Source organism: Bombina bombina, chromosome 1 (assembly GCF_027579735.1).
Source record: "Bombina bombina isolate aBomBom1 chromosome 1, aBomBom1.pri, whole genome shotgun sequence".
In the NCBI taxonomy this organism is placed as follows: domain Eukaryota; kingdom Metazoa; phylum Chordata; class Amphibia; order Anura; family Bombinatoridae; genus Bombina; species Bombina bombina.
Genome location: NC_069499.1, coordinates 759,433,378 through 759,440,579, shown reverse-complemented (window position 1 = coordinate 759,440,579; position 7,202 = coordinate 759,433,378).

The window sequence follows — 7,202 nt, the reverse complement described above, 5'->3', positions numbered from 1 at the left end:
TGCGCAGTAGAGACTGCAGAGGACAAACATACCTGGCCTTGATCAGCAGAGGAGGGCGCACTGCGAAAGGTGCCTGCTGGGGGCATGGCCAGGCATGCCGTGATGGGGGCGTGGTCGACAGGCGTGGCAAGGGGATGTGGCCTCGCGGGTGTGGCAAGGTGCGTGGTCTCACAGGAGCACACACGGAAGGGGCGTGGCCAACATGAGAGGTTGGAGAGACCAAAAGAGGAGAGAAATATAGAAAGCAAGCAAAAGAGGGGGAAGAGAGAGAGAGAGAGCAAAAGAGGGGCGGAGAGAAAGCAAAAGAGGGGGGAGAGAGCGCAAAAGAGATGGAGAGAGAGCGCAAAAGAGGCGGAGAGAGAGCACAAAAGAGGGGGAGAGAGAGAGCACAAAAGAGAGGGGGGAGAGAGAGCGCAAAAGAGAGGGAGAGAGAGAGCTCAAAAGTGAAGGAGAGAGAGAGATCGCAAAAGAGAGGGAGAGAGAGAGCTCAAAAGAGAAGGAGAGAGAGCTCAAAAGAGAGGGAGAGAGAGAGTGCAAAAGAGAGGGAGAGAGAGAGTGCAAAAGAGAGGGTGGAGAGAGAGAGCTCAAAAGAGGGGGGAGAGAGCGCAAAAGAGAGGGAGAGAGAGAGCTCAAAAGTGAAGGAGAGAGAGAGATCGCAAAAGAGAGGGAGAGAGCGCAAAAGAGAGGGAGAGAGAGAGCTCAAAAGAGAAGGAGAGAGAGCTCAAAAGAGAGGGAGAGAGAGAGTGCAAAAGAGAGGGTGGAGAGAGAGAGCTCAAAAGAGGGGGGAGAGAGCTCAAAAGAGAGGGGGGAGAGAGAGCTCAAAAGAGAGGGGGAAGAGAGAGCGCAAAAGAGAAGGGGGAGAGAGAGCGCAAAAGAGGGGGAGAGAGTACAAAAGAGGGGAAGAGAGAGAGTGCAAAAGAAAGAGAGAGTTCAAAAGAGAGTGGGGAGAGAGAGAGCGCAAAAGAGAGGGAGAGAGAGAGCTCAAAATAGAGGGGGGAGAGAGAGAGAGCAAAAGAGGGGGAGAGAGAGCAAAAGAGGGGGGAGAGAGCAAAAGAGGGGGGGAGAGAGAGCAAAAGAGGGGGGAGAGAGCAAAAGAGGGGGGAGAGAGAGCAAAAGAGGCGGGAGAGAGCAAAAGAGGGGATAGAGAGAGCAAAATTGGTGGGAGAGAGAGAGCAAAGAGGGGATAGAGAGAGCAAAATAGGGGAGAGAGAGATAGCAAAAGAGGGGGAGAGAGCAAAAGAGGGTGAGAGAAAAAGAGGGGGAAGAGAGCAGAAGAGGGGGGAAGAGAGAGAGAAAGCGAGCAAAAGAGGGGGGAGAGAGCAAAAGAAGGGGAGAGAGAGCAAAAGAGGGGGGAGAGAGAGCGCAAAATAGGGGGGAGAGAGATAGCTCAAAAGAGAGGGGGAAAGAGAGTGCAAAAGAGAGGGGGAGAGAGAGGGAGCAAGGGTTGGAACCGTGGTACTTAAAAAATATGCCCGTGTACACGGGCTTTAGGACTAGTATATATATATATATATATAAAAACCCATCAGTTACACAGTGTTACCCTCCAATGGTCATCCGCCTGGGTGCCAACATGTAATCAATATTCCAAAAGTAATGGTCGCACTCTCAGGTCTTTTAGTGAAAAAACGTAGTAAATTTTAATGAAACGTTTTCGGGGTAATCTACCCCATCATCAGCATAAACATACAGTGCATCAAACAAACTTAAATAGAAGCATGTTGCTCATTGACCAAATCAAAACTAAATCAAAAATACCTGTGTGTGGAAATTTCTCAGTGTGGTGACGCCAAACAGTGTGTGTGTGGACCGCATATTTTGCGTTCCACTGTGAGGACCGGAAGTGTAAAGTGTAGTATTATATCCGGTATCCTCGATTTTATAAAAGACTTATAGTGTTATTGTATACATACAAGTATACTGTGTTACTTATTTTAAGTTACTAAATGTGTAATAATGTTTCAATCTCTGTGTCATTATTGACAGTGTATCACACTCTTAGTGTATTGTTGCATTTGCGTACATTTATTTAGCCAGTGCCTTATACACTGCTCCTAGGCTCATATATACATATGTACATTACTTCCTGTTATCTAAATTACATCTCTCTTACTCGCGTGTTACTACTGCCTGTGGCTCATCCACTAACACCAATCTAAGGTGACAATCTCAAGGTGCGGAGAATAACCGATAGGAACATCAGATAAGCCACAGGCCGTGGAACCATGGGCACATAACCATGACAAGAGATGACATCAACCATGCAACTAAGGAGGATACCCCATACACCCTAGGGTCAGGTTGTGCCTACATCATGAAATAGGGACACTGTACTAGGATTGTCTAACTACGATGAAACCAAAGGTTGCATTAAGGATGGACATCACTATATAAGCAATATGACACGGAGCAACTATCTGGACTTATAAGACAACAATAGCTTTCTTTATTATACATTAAGAGAGCTAAGATGTGTGTATTAGATGTAAAGTGTATACAGGCACAAGAGAGATAGATACAGTATAATTTACAACAAGATCAAAACCAACTATACATTACTTAAGTTAAGTGTGTAATGCAGCAGCAATAAAGAGGCTGCTATTTATTTATTTATTTAATTTTGTATCTTCTATCCATGTTAGATGGTTTGATGCTTTTATTTTTCTTCACTGTTATCTAGGTCCAACTGGGGGGACCTACCACATAATCCACAAAGCCAGCTTTAGAAATACATGTACCATACTCGAGATAATATATAGATACTATATACAATAAGAGCCAGAGAATACTGTTTAGCCCCTATATATGCCTTTAACTAATACACTCTAGGACGAGCATAAGAGATATGTAGATGTATGCAAACCAGGTTAATAGTGAGACATGAAGGCAAAATGTACCGGCTATAGGATAACGTGTAATCTGAGACAGGTAAACCAATAGATCAATCCGCCTAAGTAGAACTGGCACAACAAATGGTTACTATGACAACTATAATATGACAGCAAGTTCTATCGAACCTGTCACGCAGATCATCGCAACAGGCAGTAGTAACACGCGAGTAAGAGAGATGTAATTTAGATAACAGGAAGTAATGTACATATGTATATATGAGCCTAGGAGCAGTGTATAAGGCACTGGCTAAATAAATGTACGCAAATGCAACAATACACTAAGAGTGTGATACACTGTCAATAATGACACAGAGATTGAAACATTATTACACATTTAGTAACTTAAAATAAGTAACACAGTATACTTGTATGTATACAATAACACTATAAGTCTTTTATAAAATCGAGGATACCGGATATAATACTACACTTTACACTTCCGGTCCTCACAGTGGAACGCAAAATATGCGGTCCACACACACACTGTTTGGCGTCACCACACTGAGAAATTTCCACACACAGGTATTTTTGATTTAGTTTTGATTTGGTCAATGAGCAACATGCTTCTATTTAAGTTTGTTTGATGCACTGTATGTTTATGCTGATGATGGGGTAGATTACCCCGAAAACGTTTCATTAAAATTTACTACGTTTTTTCACTAAAAGACCTGAGAGTGCGACCATTACTTTTGGAATATATATATATATATATATATATATATATATATATATATATATATATACTGTATATTTTCAAATAAAAACACTTTGTTATGTAGCACAGAATTTATTTAAAGGTTTAGAAATCTTAGCCCAATAGTACTGAAACAAAAGACATTATTATAATATATAACATATATATAATAAAATAAACTTATTTTTGCCAGTAAAAAAACCTTCCAAATATTGTATAAATAGCTCTTAAAATCTCATAAAACGAGCGGCAAAGACCACCAATTGCTCGTTAGTTTAGGGGTATTTTGGATACTTATCTTCTGATGCTGCCGTGGTAGAACATCATAATAGGAACCACAAAGGACTTAATTACAAGTGGAGCAATAATTTATCACTTGGCTGGCTATTTCTACATCAGCCAATAGGATTTTTTCACCTTTAATTCTGATTGGCTGATAGAATTCTATCAGACAATCGGAATTCAAGGGACACCATCTTGGATGACGTCCCTTAAAGAACCTTCATTGTTCAGTCGCCGTGGAAAGAAGAGGATGCTCCGCGCCGGATGTCTTGAAGATGGAGCCGCTCAGCGCTGGATGGATGAAGATAGAAGATGCCGTCTGGATGAAGACTTCTGCCGGCTTGGATGAAGACTTCGGCCCGCTTGGATGAAGACTTCTCCCGGCTTCGCTTCGTTGAGGCTTTCTTGCCGCTTGGGTGAAGACTTCTGCCGCTTCGTTGAGGATTGATGTCTGGTCTTCAAAAACTGTAAGTGGATCTTCGGGGGTTAGTGTTAGGTTTTTTTTAAGGGTTTATTGGGTGGGTTTTATTTTTAGATTAGGGTTTGGGCTGAAAAAGAGCTAAATGTCCTTTTAAGGGCAATGCCCATCCAAATGCCCTTTTCAGGGCAATGGGGAGTTTAGGTTTTTTAGATAGGTTTTTATTTGGGGGGTTTGGTTGTGTGGGTGGTGGGTTTTACTGTTGGAGGGTTGTTTGTATTTTTTTTTACAGGTAAAAGAGCTGATTTATTTGGGGCAATGCCCTGCAAAATGCCCTTTTAAGGGCTATTGGCAGTTTAGTTTAGGCTAGGGTTTTTTTTGTTTTTTTTTTATTTTGGGGGGCTTTTTTATTTTGATAGGGCTATTAGATTAGGTCATAGGGAAGAAACAATGGCCCTACTCAGAAATGATAAACGTTCCCCGTTTGAAAGAAAATTCATATATTTAATACTAATTATTTAAATAGTAATGTATTAGGGATTGGTGCTTGTACCGATTTACAATCTATACAGCAAATCAGTGAAGAACTGATAACAGGGTACAAATATAGCACTCATGAACGTTTGAAAAAGTGGTTGAAGAAATAAACTAAAATATAACTTTTACTAAATAATGTTAAAAACTGAGATTATACACAAACTTTAAAATAATATATTAGTCTACTACCATGGAGCCAGGAAAAGTTTATACTGGCTCTTTGGAGACTAGAAAACCCTGTTGGGATATTGATTTAGTCTCATATATGAATAACTCACCACTAGTACAAAATTAGATACTCATAGATTCGCCTTTAGTGATAGCTGGGTATCTCAGGCCACTATATTACATGATAAAATTATATTTATTAGTGGTACTGGAACGTGGTGTGTGCAGTTGTTTAACTTTGATTCTCAAAGGTACAATAGATGGATATTTATGAGGCTAGAATTCTTGCCCAACAAACTATCTGTTTGTGTGTAACGTTATACCGTTAGTAAGGAAATCAAGCAAAAATAAGTATTAGCCTTATTAGAATTGATTGTATTGTTTCCTAGATATACTGACTTTGGGTATCTTTATCTGATAGTGGTACTTGGTGACCCTTTATATAGGAGTCTGGAAATACCAGAAAAATAGTACCTACTAATAACTATGATATCCCATCCTTAGATGGTCTAACCATACCAGAGCAAATAATCTTTGTTAAAGGTGGATAAAATATATCTACATCTGTACCTAGATTTGTAATAAGATAAACAGTCCTACCGAGCCACAAAGTCACTTGAACCAAATGTTGCTATATGATTTCTGATATATTCCAAAAATATTAGACACCTATATCATAGGTTATTGTAATTTATCAAACAGGTATATCTAATAAAATTATAGAATAGTAGTTATGTCAGGAAAAAACCCGGACATTTCTGTCTTGTTAAGTCATAAATAGTGTAATACCTATGTCTTGTATTTACCATAGATAGCTGTATCCAGAAAATCTGGACACCTATACCTTGTTATTACCATAGATTAATTATTGTGTTTTTAAATTAATTGTGTTTTTAAATTGACATAGATAGTCAAAAAGTGCCTATGTCAAAGGATTACCGTAAGTAGCGACTAAGTTATGGATCACCTGGTGGCTAAATACTAGATTATGCCAGTTCCTTTGTCAGGAAAAGCCTGACTTCTATACCTTGTTATTACCGTAAATAGCGACTGAGTTTTAGCTAAATACTAGATTGCACCAGTGTCTTAGTCAGGAAAAGCCTGACTTCTATACCTTGTTAATACCGTAAATAGAGACTGAGTTTCAAATCTTGTTAAGTTAAATACCTGATAAACCCAGTATCTTAGTAAGGAAAAGCATAACTGCTATACCTTATTATTACCGTTGTAAATGGCTAATGAGTATAACCGGGTGTCTGAGCTTTTAGTTATAGAACACCTATACCGGCTGTTTGAAAATAATACTGGATACTGTCAGTTGTCAGGCCTATTCTACTGAGCACCGTTGTCAGAGTAGATTAAGGCCGCCAGAGCAGTCAAAATATCTTTGAATATTAGGTAGTCATTATTAATTTGGTAGTAGACTAAGCATTTAAAAACAACAAGAAGGGAAGAGAGGGGGATGCCACTGACACGTTTCGCCGAGGTGGCTGTATCAAAGGGCTGTATCCATCTGAACTATTGATGGGTATTTACTTTTCTCGCTGCCAAAAATTAATTATATCACCCTCAATGTTAAAGCCATATGGCCTTCTGGTTTTTAGTTGGAATATCCAGAACGCTTCTTTGTAAAGGAAATCAAATACACACTCTAAAAATAATCAATCTATCGTCCATAACATTAAATGAATCAGAAACACAAGTTCTGGGTCTTGGTCTGGGTTTTGTACCTAAAAGTGATTTTAACTTGTTTGACACCATAGTGGACGTTAACAGAATGATAAGAGATCTTACCTAAAGAATTTTTTTTGGAATAGATCAACGTCGAATACCTTCCCACACCTCAATGACTCTCCCACCAATATTGATGTAACATCTAGTACTACTCCCACTAATCAGGAGATTTTTGATCTGGTTAACTTCCAAGACACCTGTGATGTGGTTAATTTACAGGATCTCTATTTAGAGTCCACAGTAGATACCCAGAGACTTAAAACCTCACATGGAGGATTCAAACCACGTTCAGTGTTCTATCCAACTAGGGAACGTGGCCCTTTTCTGGAAGCCTTCCATAAAAGGATTGAAGAAGACTTAATAAGTCTCTCACAGAATCATAAAAGGACGTACCCTAATCTTACCACTCCACAGAGAGAGGCCTTGAAAGATCTGAGTGCTAGAAAAGACATAGTCATTAAAGACTCGGACAAGGGTG